This window comes from Lissotriton helveticus, chromosome 1_1, assembly GCF_964261635.1.
Source record: "Lissotriton helveticus chromosome 1_1, aLisHel1.1, whole genome shotgun sequence".
NCBI lineage: Eukaryota > Metazoa > Chordata > Amphibia > Caudata > Salamandridae > Lissotriton > Lissotriton helveticus.
In genome coordinates this window covers 2,066,126,076-2,066,141,105 of record NC_136057.1, presented here as the reverse complement: position 1 = coordinate 2,066,141,105, position 15,030 = coordinate 2,066,126,076, and the positions used below count along the sequence as shown (strand labels likewise).

The 15,030-nt window shown below is 42.8% G+C and overlaps 1 protein-coding gene across 1 annotated transcript in view; it reads left to right on the top strand.

Annotated features, from left to right (window-relative positions):
* The window catches only part of AK5 (adenylate kinase 5), a 2,677,990-nt gene that overhangs the window by 1,024,175 nt on the left and 1,638,785 nt on the right, over positions 1–15,030 (top strand). The window lies entirely within an intron of this gene.

Sequence of the window (15,030 nt, the reverse complement as noted above, 5' to 3'; positions counted from 1 at the left end):
TTCAGAACCATGCAAAAGAGCAGTGCATAATTGTTTAAGCATAATTGCTGGACTCTTAGCATAATACAACATTCTAACTAATTTCCTCACTTTATTATGATGCACTGCTAGCATCCTGAAATGATGAAAAAAACTCTGGCATACTCTCCTGGAAAGACAAGCCAGTGAATGACCATGCAAACCTGTCACTTCTCTCACTCTGCAAGGATCTAATTCTTGCAACAACATCATTTTCTGCTTCAAACTTTTCTTATTAAATGTCCGTACAAAATTACAAAGCAAATTGATGGAATCCTGTCGCACACTGCAAATACTACTACACTTTCAGGTGTACACAGGTCCCTTAGGACGTCTTCCTAAAACCTCATTACGTAACACCTCTTCTGCCTCTGTTGTCACAAGTTTTTCTTTTTCAACTGGACAACCATCTTTCACCTCATAAGCTCGACCATTGGTGTCAACTGCATGCACCAAATCATTATCCTGGAAATAACTCTCCTCATTAAAAAATGCCTCACAACTTGAACTATGCATCCATTCTCCTGAAAAAACTTCACAAAAATTACTACGATTAACTGTTCTCTTCCATCTACTATTTCTTTTGAAATCATAAATTGCCTTGTTTAGCTTCCTAATTCTATTGATTATCAAAATAAATAACTTTCGCTTAATTTCAAATGCCTGATCAATAACTTTCTCAACTTTTTTTTTCTCTTATAAAAAACCACTTTCTGTTGACCTTTCTTAATATTTTTTAACAAATTGCCAATTATCCTGTTGCGGAACATTCGTCTACGAATGTCCCTAAACTGATTTTTCCTTCTACTACCATGCACAGAGTTATCTCCTGCTCTAGCAGTAACATTTTTGATTGGCCTTTCCTTTCCGTTTAAATTGGTTCTCTTTTTCTGGACTAAAACATTTTCTGTAGTACTACTTTTTTTTCTACAAATGTTTCTTATGAATGATTTCGTTGTCTTACCCGGAGCTTTCTTGGTGACTTGACGAGTTTTTATTGTAGAGGACTGCTGCAACAATTTATTAGGCTGCTGTCTTTGACGTTTTGTAGCCTTTCGGATTCTACCCTTAGACGGCATTCTCTAATTTCGAAATGATCTGCAGTTGAATCTGTGGTAAAATATAATAAAAAAATGTTATTAACCACTATTACCAAACAGTAAATCAATAACAGTCGTCAAAAATTGAACACACTACTTGTCATTTTTACTTAGAATAATTTTTAGTGCATTGGCAAATTTAGTAGTCACAAATAGTAGCAAAGAAATGGAATGCTTCTACATTTTACCTGTGCTGTTTTATATGTGAATCTGAACTAATTTTATGAGCATATTTGACTATTTTATTAAAGACACTACACACAAGCTGTTTTTGAAGTTGTGTTTAATTTTAAATGAAACGGTTTACATGTTTACTTTTCATTTCCAGTAACTTTTAAAAATAAATGTTTATAGTTCCATAGGCTCGAGCAGGTCAGCTTCCCACCCTATGTCATACAATTCTGACAAATCAGCATCCTCATCATGATCTTCATCATCCTCAGGATTTAAATCATCCAAGGGATCTACTTCCACTGACGTCTCAATGACAAGTTCAATGATAAGATTGAGATCAACTGATTGCTCATTATCACTCATGGTTGATGTTGTCGTTATCTTTAAAGAAAGAGAACAACAATGAGATGTTGCAGAGTAAGAGACAAATCTCAGAGACTATAATAGTAAAATTGTTTAACAAGAGTAACATTTTGCAGCTATTATTTAGCCATGTCCAGCGATGCTGAGGAGGTGAGGCCTATGTCCAAGTTTTCAGTGAACAGGACTCATCTCTTCTTAACCTTGGATAAGCCTCACCGACTCTGTGTCCCCTGCTCATACTTAAATGTAAAGGGGCAGATTTATGTTAACTGGCGAATCCCCACGGATGCACCAGTTAATGTGCACCGCTGCTCTGCCACCCATGGTGTGCCGCATTTACAATGTGGAGCACCATTGAGTAAAAACAGCACAGATGCGTCACGCATCTGTGCCGCAAAAGCAGCACATTGCAGGAATCACGTCGTAAGCGCGACATGTCTACTGCAATGCACAGGAGCAAGCCACACATTGCATGGTGCATCACTCCTTATGCCTGTTTCAAACAGGCGTAAGGATTTGATTCAGCAATGCTATAAAGCTGACTCAGTGAAGTCTTCTAAATGTCACTGTGTTAGTTTTACAGGGCTTTCATGCAAATGAATGCCCACCCTACAACAAAACGCTCACATGAAATCTGACGCAGGTTTCATGTGGCACAGGACTTTACAGCATGACACATCTGCCTAGATGCATCAAGTTGTAAATATGTCGCAACATAGCAAATCTTTTGCACCGCCGCTGCGTCACAAAAGTGACGCACAGTGGCGCAAAAGAGGCATACACCTATCATAAATCTGTCCCTAACATTTTAAATGATTGTTTCAGGATGCCGATAAGGTGTGGCCTATCCAGAGGTTTGTTTGAGGTGAGGCCTACTCAGGGTTGCAGATGAAATTTACGCTTGTTGAAGAGTACAGAGGAGATAATACATGTGCAGGCCTACCAATGGAGTGAGTCATGTCCATTGCACTCTTGAACAAAGGCCAGACCTCTTCTGTGTCCGTGGACAGGCCTAAACCTCATCTGCACAATGTCATTCGTAAAGTTAAGAAACACAGGTGATGTAATTGAAAAATGTGGAGTTTCTTTTCCTCATTTCACAATCACATCACCTGTGTTTCCTTTGCTTAGGTATCTCATAGTGCAGATGGAGTCTAGCATATCAAAGAGTACACAGAAGTTGAGCACTGTATACAACAATTTTGACATTTACAGATGATTCAGCTTCTTATCTTGTTGGAGATGAAGTGAGGCCTGTCTTGCAACATGGTGCATCTTTTGCATCACTGCTGCATCAGTTTCATGTGGCACGGGACTTTACAGCATGACACATCTGCCTAGATGCATCAAGTTGTAAATATGTTGCCACATAGCAAATCTTTTGCACCGCCGCTGCGTCACAAAAGTGACGCACAGTGGCGCAAAAGAGGCACACACCTATCATAAATCTGTCCCTAACATTTTAAATGATTGATTCAGGATGACGATAAGGTGTGCCCTATCCAGAGGTTTGTTTGAGGTGAGGCCTACTCAGGGTTGCAGATGAAATTTATGCTTGTTGAAGAGTACAGAGGAGATAATACATGTGCAGGCCTACCAATGAAGTCAGTCATGTCCACTTCACTCTTGAACAAAGGCCAGACCTCTTCTGTGTCCGTGGACAGGCCTAAACCTCATCTGCACAATGTCATTCATAAAGTTAGGAAACACAGGTGATGTAATTGAAAAATGTGGAATTTCTTTTCCTCATTTCACAATCACATCACCTGTGTTTCCTTTGCTTAGGTATCTCATAGTGCAGATGGAGTCTAGCATATCCAAGAGTACGCCGAGGATGAGGACTGTATCCAACAGAGCAATGTACATTACTCACCTCCTTTGACACTTACAGAAGCCTCAGTTTAATATTTCTCAGTTCAATATTTATTTACAGAAGCACACAAAATATGACCTTCTCATAAATGTGAAAAGCGTTTAAAAAAAAAAAAGATTTTCTGGTCATAATTTGAAAACACAACACAGGTCCTATGTAGAAGCACATCCTATCAGTACTTAAATTAGCCAAGCACACATGGGGGCGTATTTACAAGGACCTTACACCACAGGGAAAGGTCTTAAATTAAAATGGGAAAAATAACATCAGAGAGACTCAAAGGCCTTATAAATATGCCCCAAGCAACCTATAAAACTCTAGCACTACATATCTAGAAACCTAATTGATTTCAAAAATTGTTTTTAAACACATCATCTAAATCAATTATATACCTACATTCAAGGGTAAATGACTTAAAATGCCCTAAGACACATGAAAGCGTTTTTTTAAGTCCCTTGCACCATTTTTGGGTCATTTTTAACATGGCTATGTGACTCAAAGAATCAAAATCTAAATTTGCCAAGCACAGATATGGGGGGGAATTTACAAGGACCTTGCACCACAGGGAAAGGTCTAAAATTAAAATGGGAAAAATAACATCAGAGAGACTCAAAGGCCTTATAAATATGCCCCAAGCAACCTATGAAACTCTAGCACTACATATCAAGAAACCTAATTGATTTCAAAAATCGTTTTTAAACACATCATCTAAATCAATTATATACCTACATTCAAGGGGAAATGACTTAAAATGCCCTAAGACACATGAAAGCGTTTTTTTAAGGCCCTTGTACCATTTTTGGGTCACTTTTAACATGGCTATGTGACTCAAAGAATCAAAATCTAAATTTGCCAAGCACACATGGGGGCGTATTTACAAGGACCTTGCACCACAAGGAAATGTCTTAAAATAAAATGGGAAAAATTACATCAAATGAACTCAAAAGCCTTGTAAAAAATAACATCAGAGAGACTCAAAGGCCTTATAAATATGCCCCAAGCAACCTATAAAACTCTAGCACTACATATCAAGAAACCTAATTGATTTCAAAAATCGTTTTTAAACACATCATCTAAATCAATTATATACCTACATTCAAGGGGAAATGACTTAAAATGCCCTAAGACACATGAAAGCGTTTTTTTAACATGGCTATGTGACTCAAAGAATCAAAATCTAAATTTGCCAAGCACACATAGGGGCGTATTTACAAGGACCTTGCACCACAAGGAAATGTCTTAAAATAAAATGGGAAAAATTACATCAAATGAACTCAAAAGCCTTGTAAATATGCCCCAATTTACCTATGAAACTCTACCAGTACATATCAAGAAACCTAATTGATTTCAAAAAACGTTTTTAAACACATATTGTAAAGCAATTATATTCCTACATTCATGGAGAAGTGAGTTAAAATGCCCTAAGACACATGAAAGCATTTTTGTAAGACCCTTGCACTATTTTTGCGTCACTTTTAACATGGCTATGTAATTCAAAGAAACAAAATCTATTTCTAAAACACTTGACACAAAGCAACATTTTAAATACACAACTTTCTTCATAATTTTCTCCTTAAAGCATACTATTCTCTATTTAAATTAAATGAATCTTTTCTCACCTTAGCAAATACTTTATGAGTTTCAAAACAGTCTCAGACACACACCAATTTGTCTTTAGCAGAGCAAAAGGTATGCACTCCAGAGTCTGCAAGCAACAATGCCACAGAAATGCTGTAATTCATCACACATATCTCTCATGTCACCCAATCAAAACTGTTCCCTCACTTTTTTCAATTCAGCACCCTTCCCCCCTCTGCCCTTTCTGCCTTTTTTGCATAGCAACCACCTCCTGAAAGACCTCTCATGTTTGCAAGTTCACACAACAATGTTTCAATTGAACTCTGAACTCTCAGTACACCCGCGTATCCAGTGCAATCTTTCATAAAATTATTTTTTCTTGACCATTCAAATTACATCTTTCAAAGAACTCATCCATGCACCCTAACTTTCTGTTTTCAGCAATCAAAATCCACCAATCACTGCTACTGATTAATTACCACAGAAACTCCACAGTTTTTTTCATTATACACTCTTATTTTTTCAACTGCCATTTCATTGCCACACTTCATCTGACTGCAGCAGAACCTTCTCTCACCATGTTTCTGTCTGGATTGTTGGACATAGTTATATCCACTGGGCTCAAAGGTTTGCTGATAACAGAAATTTACACAACCTCAATTTACAAAATGTGGAAATCAAGTGGATTGGCCAAAGAGGATTAAAATGTCACCAATTGATACCATTGGTGAAAACCTTTTTGCATTTGCCAAAACCTGACCTGTTAATTGTGCACTGTGGAGGAAATGACTTGGGCACTTTGACTGGGGTAGGTCTGGAAATGCTTTTAAAGGACACCTTTGAGCAATTGATGGCACTATTTCCTCAAACTGCCTTGGTATATTCAAATATATGCCAAAGACAGAAATGGAAGTGGTCCAACCAATTTTGTCCACAAATTGAGAAATCGAGGAAGCATGTAAATAAGTCTGTTTCAGCTTACATGAGAGACCATGGAATGGGCTCCATCTACAACAATAACTTGCGTTACTACATGCAAGATATCTACAGAGCAGATGGAGTTCACTTCTCAGATGAGGGGAACAGAATTTTCATCCTCAATTTAAGACTGTGCATTGGTACCTACTTGTAGGTACCTACATCAGCCACAGGACCCAAAAGCTCTTTTCAGAGCTACCCTACATCTTATGACTCACAATTATTATTTTACTCCAACTTTTTTCACTAATTTTCACCAAAGTACGCTTCCCGGAGCGCTACCCGGTACGCGCACCGGACGCTAACTGCGCGAAAATTTGAAAAAAAATGTTTTTTTTTCGCACATATGGTCCTCCTCAGCCACCCTCAGAAAACCTAGGGGGTCAGGATACGTCTACCATGCCCCCTTCTACCCATTCTGAACATTATTTGCCCTCCATCTTATATCTCAATTCTACCGAAACACAAAATGGAGGACTCCCGTAACGCTGCCGGTTCGCGTACCGGGGCGCGCACCGGGAAGCGCTCGCTCAAAAAAAGGTGGGAAAGTAATTCACAGAAAAACCACTGGAGACACTTTCACCAAATATAGATTAGCTCATACAACATACCAATCCCTACCATTTTCACAAATTTGATTGGAATTCCATTTAGCCATTTAGCCTGTAGACCTCTCTAAATACCCTCAGGTAAATTACTTCACAAAACACATCTGAAGTGTTGGAATTGACAACCAATTAAAATGTTACTTTCATTTTCTACTTTTTTTACCTGACATTTGATTGGTTATGTACCTGAATATATATAAAGAAAGAGAGAGAAACACAGCCATTTTGACTACCACCTCCTGAAGTAGATTTCAAGAAAATTTTCACTGAGAACTTAAACTGCTTTTTGAAAGGTAAGTTGTTATTTTGAAAACTGAAGTATATTGTGCACTTAAAGTTAATTTGGAAAACTTTTTCTGATAGTTTTATACTATCACTCTGTAATAGTTATAGATTTAGATAGACTTCTCTGTTATAGTTATGGATGGATTTAGGCTTCTCTTGTATAATTATGAATTTATTAGGCTTCATCACATACACTTTTTTATATTTCTACTTCCAGTCTGATACCATACACTACCCAAAGATAAATTCACTGTTAAAAAATCCAAACTACCTGTCTGAACTTAAACCCAACAGTGCCCTAACTCTTCTGATATAGTTATTTTTTATGCAATTTACAGCAAAAAAATGGAAGGGGAGCAAGAAAATATCAATGTTTCCTTCGACATTACATCTGAGGAGATTTTAAATGAAGAATTTTTAGATGAAAATTTTATGGATCAGTCTTTGGATGAACAATTTATTGAATGCTTACAAGACATTGAAACATGCATGTTTGAGGAGATTCCAGATGATGTAATGCTGGAAGTTTTATTGAACTATGAAAATTCTGACCAATAAATTTTTATTTAATAATTAAAACATGTTGAGACAATATTCATTTTTATATCTAATTCATGAAGTACAACCAAAATAAATAAATTAAAAAAAAAAACACAACAAAAAGAACAATCAATAAACATACAATATTTCAAAATATCATAGTCTATCATTCTTTTTTCCTTATAGTACGCTCCCCAGACCGCTTCCCGGTGCGCGTACCGAGCGTTCCCCCCCCACAAAAATCAAAAAAACATATTTTTTTTTGCCCTGCGGGGCCCTTTTAAAGCCTCCACATCAAACCTAGAGGGTCAGGGAGGATCTTCTATGCCCCCTTATGGTCATTTCCCCCTTTGTTTTGGCCTCCTATTGTCTCTCGATCCTACCGAGAGACAAGATGGCGGCCGCTCCGGACTGTTTAGAATGTTGACAGACACCGAAGAGCCAATCAGCTTCGCTTCGCGAAGTTCCGTTACGCGTCAGGTACGCGAACCGGGGCGCTGCCCGGAGCGCGCTTACAGATCTATATATTTTTTTGAACGTTAATTTCTCAAAATCCACTGGAGCACATATATTGAGACCTAGCAAAGGCACATCGGGCTACCAGTCCCTACAATTTTGCCACGTTTCGTGGAAATCCATTCAGCCGTTCGAGCTAAAAGTGAGGCCAACCGCCCTATGGAAATTAACATGGGAAAACCCGTTTTGGGACCCCCCTTTTTTCTCGGCCCCCCCTTGACGAACCCCCCCCAAATTTTCAGTGGCTGCTCAGAAACAAAATGTTCCATTTTCCTGAAAATTTCAGCCAATTCCGTCCACAAACGCCAAAGTTATTAGACATAGAATTTTCAAAAATCCCATAGAGAAAAAATCCTAACTATATATACCTACTGGCGACCGCCAGTAGGTAATATATATATATATATATATGTGTATATATATATATCAGACCCCTACTCCTGGAGGGTACACCTCTTAATACCTGAAAAGAAAATGAAAACATCCTTGTATTGGCTGTTGCTTGAGCAGAATGGAATGACTTCAATAGGAAAGGACTTGGCCCGTTATAACTACAGGAAGGAAACAAAAGTACATGTGGCTATATATATATATATCAACACACTCATAACTGTCAGAATAGAATTAGTCTATATGTAGTAAGGATCATGCACCTACCCTGTCTAGACTCCACCGCATTTCACAGGGATAGAGCGTAGGCTCCTACCACTCTTTCCAACCCCTGTTAAAGATAGAGCCAGAGCTTCTTTTATAACAAGACCTCTCCTATAACATATAAAACCAACAGCAATCAGTAACAATTCCCAACTCAGAGGTAAGAATAATGTGGACCTTAATGCCTGGAAGAGTCCTTGTCACAAAAGACAATAGTACCCTAGATGTAATGACTTTTACACCTAATAGTCTTAGTGATGGCAGACAAAGAACACTGAGTAACTCAAAAGAAATCGCTCCAAGTAGTGACTGAACAAAGCAGGAATGTGGTTGCTCGCAACACTGGAAGAAAGTAAGAACTGTAGTTATAGGGCCCCCGCTGGCCGACAATGCAGGCCGAACAAATCCAAATTAAATATCAATCCTCGCCCCTAGCCGGGGACGCTAGCCGAGGAACCAACAAGAAGGAAGACTGACCAGAAAGTCAAGATCCTCACCGCTAACTGAACACTCTAGCCGGAAAATGAAATAGACAAGGTGCCGCTCTGCAACAGAGGTTGGTAGTAAAATAACAGGGAAAATCAATGAGGTGCAAAGCATCCTTACCGCCTCTTCAACCAAAGCAGAACCGCTACCAAAAGCATTGCGGGACAAAGAATATCCGACGTTGGTCTTCGGTCTCCATTGTTTTTTATGCCGACTTCTCGCGACGTAAAACGTAACGCGTAAGTGCTCATAGGAACTGTAGTTCCGAATACTTGAGCTACGCGTACTCTCAGAACAGATCGTTCTGCAGAGTGCACTCATGGTATAGCGTTCATAACAGTACATCCCCCCCTTCATCAAGAGCACACCTACGGCCCTGGTTTCAATGGATGGGCATTGGAAGGAAGCAACCAATCTGGGGTCATGTACGCCCAACGCCGGCTCCCATGAATTTTCCTCTGGGCTGTAACCCTTCCAAGCCACCAGATACCACAACTTCCCTCCCCTTCTCTTAGAATCCAATACCCCCTCTACCTCGTATTCCGGGTCGCCATCCACCAGCAAAGGCGGGGGCATTTTAGAACCAAAGCTGAAGAAGGCTTCAGCAATGACACATGAAACACAGGATGAATACGCAAATGCGAGGGGAGTCTCAATTTCATGGCTACTGAACTTATCCTTTTCATGATGCTGAAAGGACCAATTGTCAGGTTCCCCACAATGTTACCTGCTTCTTGCGGAGAGATCTCGCAGAGACGACATGAGCTATCGCCCCGACGCCCACCTTACCCTATCATAGATATGACAATAAGCAGGATGAAGATAGGAGTGAGGGTGGTAGCTAAAAGAATCAGGATGATGTCAGGAGTTTAGTGGTGGATGTCCCTCTGTTCTGATAGACTGTGGGCACCAGCTGGACAGGAAGACAAGGAAACACTTATCACTATGAATACAACAACTCAGCAACCACTCATAAACATACACTCATGCCGGAGCAACGATTACCTCCTAAGTGGACATCAGAAGGCCTGCTATCATCACGGAAATGGAACTAAAAATCTTGCCAAGTAGCTAGCGCTCCTACGCTAAGTAAAGGAAATCAAGAAGCGCACCTGCGCTGAATAAGGAAATCAAGAAGTGCTCCTGCGCTGGATAAGGAAATCAAGAAGCGCTCCTGCGCTGAATAAGGAAATCAAGAAGCGCTCCTGTGCTGAACTAGTACAAATGTTCCTATGCACTGGGGCAAGGAACGGCAGATAACCTTACAAGGTCACAGTACTTCAGGTAAGACAGATAGGTAAATGCAACCTGGAAATTAGAAAGTCACTGGCCTCTAAACAGAGGCACCAGCGCTGTGAGGCAGGCAAAAGTACTAGCGCTGCAGCATAAGTAAACAGTCACGACAATTTCTCTTAGTGCTCCTGCGCGAAAGTACAACAGAAATGCAAGCGCTCAGCGATACTGAAAGTCACGAACAGGCATCAAGTAGCGCACCTGCGCGGGCGTGCAAAACTATAGCAAGCGCTCCAGCGCGGTGAGCAGGACAAACAGGGCTCAAGCGCTCCAGCGCGGTGGGCAGGACAAACAGGGCTCAAGCGCTCCAGTGTGGTGGGTAGAACAAACAGGGCTCAGGCGGTCCAGCGCGGGAAACAGAACAAACAGAGTTTAAGCGCCCCAGCGCGAGACACAGCACAGAGTTCAGGTGCTCCTGTGCGACCAACAGTATTTACCTTGAGGTAGCTGTTGAGACCATGACTAGCATCTGACATCAGGGCAGATGATAATCTGAAGCGCCAAGCCGGGGGAGGCACATCTGATAATCGGATTCCCCCAGAAGCGCTAACGACGCCACTGTGGTTCCGGCAGAAGGCTAGACCGATAACCGGCAGACCCGGAAGTGAGGGGATCGCGTCCTGCATAGACAGACACATCGCGCACAGGTAACAGGTGACGGGGTAAGTGTGGCAACAAACGAACCATGACAGCACCCCCATCCAAAACAAAACTCCCGCCCGCAACCACAGAATCACACAGGGGCGGCAGGGCAAGGGCTGAGTGGGTGACGGACATGGAAGGCGCGAACCAACCAGGAGGCATGACAAACATGGGACAGGGGCTACCAGGACCTCCCCTCCGGACCATAACCCTTCCAGTCAACCAGGTAAAAGAGCCTCCCCCGGGTACGACCGGAACCAAGAATAGCCCTGACCTCGTACTCAATGTGATCATCCCTAAGAATAGGAGGAGGAGGGGAGGACACATTGCAGTCTGGGTGAACCGGACGCAGGAGGTAGACATGGAAGACAGGGTGTATTTTCATCTGGGGTGGTAGCAAGAGATTCATGAACACACGGTTAACCACTTTCCTAATGGCGTATGGGCCTACAAAATGGGGCAACAGTTTCTTGGGGCCATGCACATTGAGAGTACAAATGGAGAGCCACACCCTGTCCCCTTTCATGTAAGCGGGTTCCAGTCGTCCGCGTGCTGTTTATAGTGCTCTTTGGCCTTGGCCAGCTCAAACCGTGCCTGCTGCCAGAGTGTGCACAGTTTAGCGTGGTACTCTTGAATTGTGGGCAAGGGGTTGGCCTGCGGCTCTTCCCATGGCATTGTCCTGGGATCTCTTCCTTGGAGGCAATAGAAGGGTGACATACCAATGGCAGAATACTTGTTATTATAAGCGAACTCCACCATCCACAGTACGTCTCCCCTTCTTTGTCTGTAGACAGAGGTAAGCATCGCAGATACTGCTCCATTGTATGGTTGGTTCTGTCTGCTTGGCAGTCGGTTTGAAGGTGATATGCTGATGATAAATGCACGTCCAAGTTTATGACAGCACACACCTCATTCCAGAAGCGAGACACGAACTGCGTACCCCGGTCTGTTATTACCACAGATGGGATACTATGCAGTCTAACCATGTTCTATAGGAAAATTACAGCCAGTTTGGCTGCCAAGGGTAGTTTCTTCAGGGGGACAAAATGAGCCATTTTCGTGAGGTGATCCACTAAAGTAAGAACAGTAGGGTACCCTGACGTGGTGGCTGGTAGTTCAACTACGAAATCCATGGAGATGGTGTGCCAAGGATGAGAAGGAACAGGTATGGGATGCAACAGCCCAATAGATGGTCCAGTCGTGTTCTAGCCCTGGGCACACAGCGCGCTATATGGACCCTGTTGTCTTCCTCCAATGTGGGCCACCAGAAGTGTCTTTGTAAAAGGTCCACGGTCTTGTGATAACCAGGATGGTTTGACAGAACATGATCAAGACACATGTACAGGGCCTGCTGTTGGCGAGCTACCAGAGAAAGATAGTACTTGTCTCCTTTATACAAGAACCCGTTCTGTGTCGTAACACCTTTGTGGTTCGCTGTAATGACGGATGGATTGATCTGGAGAGGAAATCAGAAGACAGCACAACACCCTGAAAACATTGCTCGGCATGATGGGCAAAGGTTCAGAGGCGCACACAGAGTCATTGGTGTCCTCCAGGCGGGACAGGGCATCGGCCTTGGCGTTTTCCTTTCCTGGTCGATACGTAATGCGGAAGTTGTACTCATTAAAAAATAGAGTCCATCATAACTGCCTGGAAGTGAGGGCACGGGCTGAACGAAGAAACTGTAGGTTCCGGTGGTCAGTGTATATAACCACGGGATGTTTGGCGTCTTTCAGGTATTGGCGCCTCTCTTCGAACGCTGTTTTTATCGCCAATAACTCTCGGCCAGAAATGGTATAGTTGCGTTTGGCTGGTAGGAGCTTCCTAGCAGAACGCCACCGGATGCAGAGGACCTGACTCGGCGTCCCTTTGCGACAACACACCTCCCATAGCGTCATGTGTGGCATCAGCCTCCACAGTGAATGGTTGTTCGTAGTCGGGATGTCTCAGCACGGGGACTGTGGTGTATCTTTGTTTCAACTCCTGAAAGGCGCGTTCGGCCTTATCATCCCAGCAAAAAGGAACCCCTTTTCGTAGAAAGCAAGTAATGGGGGTGACTATCCGGGAGAAGCCTGTGATAAAGCGGCAGTAGTAATTGGCGAATCCCAAAAACCTCTGTATGTGCTTCACTGTAGTGGGAGAACGTCAGCGCAAGATGGCTTCAACCTTCTTGTTGTCCATCTGGATACCAGCTGGAGTGATGATATGTCCAAGGAATTCTAAGGATTCTGTATGAAATCCGTTCCAGCTGTTGGAGGACAGCACGTACGTGTTGCACATGTTCAGTCATAGTCTGTAAATAGAGCAATATATCGTCGACATATACGATGCAGAATATATCGATGAAGTCCCATAATGCTTTGTCGATGAAAAACTGAAACGCCACTGGGGCGTTGCAGAGTCCGAAAGGCATGGCCTGGTATTCGTAGAGGCTGAATATTGTCCGGAATTCTGTCTTCCATTTGTCACCCTTTCGGCCCCTGACTAGATGTTATGCTCCCCTGAGATCTAGTTTTGTGAAGATGGTGGCGTTTTTCACCTGGTCCAGTAGGTTGGAGATCAGTGGCAGAGGGTACCTGTTTTTGATGGTTATGGCGTTCATAGCCCTAAAGTCTATACATGTACTTAGATCACCTTCCTTCTTAGTCACGAAGAACAGAGGAGAGGACACAGGGGTTCTAGAATGGCGTATGTACCCATTCTTGAGGTACTCATCTAGGTAGGAGCGGAGGTGTTTGTTCTCCTTTTCGGCGAGGGAGTATATCCAGCTACAAGGAAGCCTGGAGCCAGGGATCAGATCAATCCTGCAGTCGAACAGACGATGCGGGGGAAGAGTATTGGCTCCCTTCTTGTCCAACATCGCCGCCAGGTCAAGGTATTCTTCTGGTACGTCATTCTGTGTGGTCATGCCTGTCCCTGCCAAGGATAGTGAGTGAGCCTGGATGGTTCGCCCACAAGATGAGTCGATGGGTGCATAACAAAAGGTGTCGCAGTAGGTTGAATCCAATACTAAGATTCCAGATATCCAGTCTATATGTGGGTTGTGGCGCAACAGCCATGGCAGGCCCAATATAACACGGAACTGGGGGGCATCTATAACATCAAAGGCAATGGTTTTGGTGTGGTTGTTCATAAACTCCATACACAAGTCCTTTGTTTGGCGCAGAATAAGACCAAAGGTGAGATCAGTACCATCTACTGCTTTTACGGTCTCAGGTTTAGTCTTAGTTATGGTGGCTATACCCAGATTCTTCATAAACTGGGTGTCGATGAAATTGCCAGTGGCGCCTGAATCAAGAAGGGCGGTCACCTGCCATACCTGCCCTGTCCCGGCTCATAGGACCAGCTCTATGCCCAGGTGGTGGTTACCACTGAAAAAGGCAGGGGTCGTCTTCTTGTTGGATGAAGAACCCAGTAACTGGACCCCGCTACCTACTGGGTTGCCCCGTTTCCCGCCTTGTCCTGACTGGAGATGGGTAGTGCATATGGTCTTCTTCCTCTTGTTCGGTTAGGCTTTACTGGGCATTCCCTGACGAAGTGCCTGTTTTTACCGCAGTATAGGCATTCGTTCTGTCATCTTCTTTTCTATCGTTCTCCGTTGGTGAGAGACCCTCGTATTCCACCTATCTGCATAGCTTCAGGCTTCTTTGGTTTTCTCTTTAAATGACAGAAATTGGTTTTCTCCTCCTTTGGTTCTCTCATTTCTTCGCTCCTGTACTCTGTAATTTACTTTGACCACCAGGTCGATAAAAGGCCCGATCCCATCCGGTGGATCAGGCATCTGGGAAATCAGGTCCTTTAGGTCGTCGTGTAGACCCCTATAGAATACGGATATCTTTTTTGTTTCGGGCCAGCGGGCTTTTATGACGAGCCGGTTAAAGGTTGTTATATAGTGGAGCAGGTCAGTGTTGCCTTGTTTCAG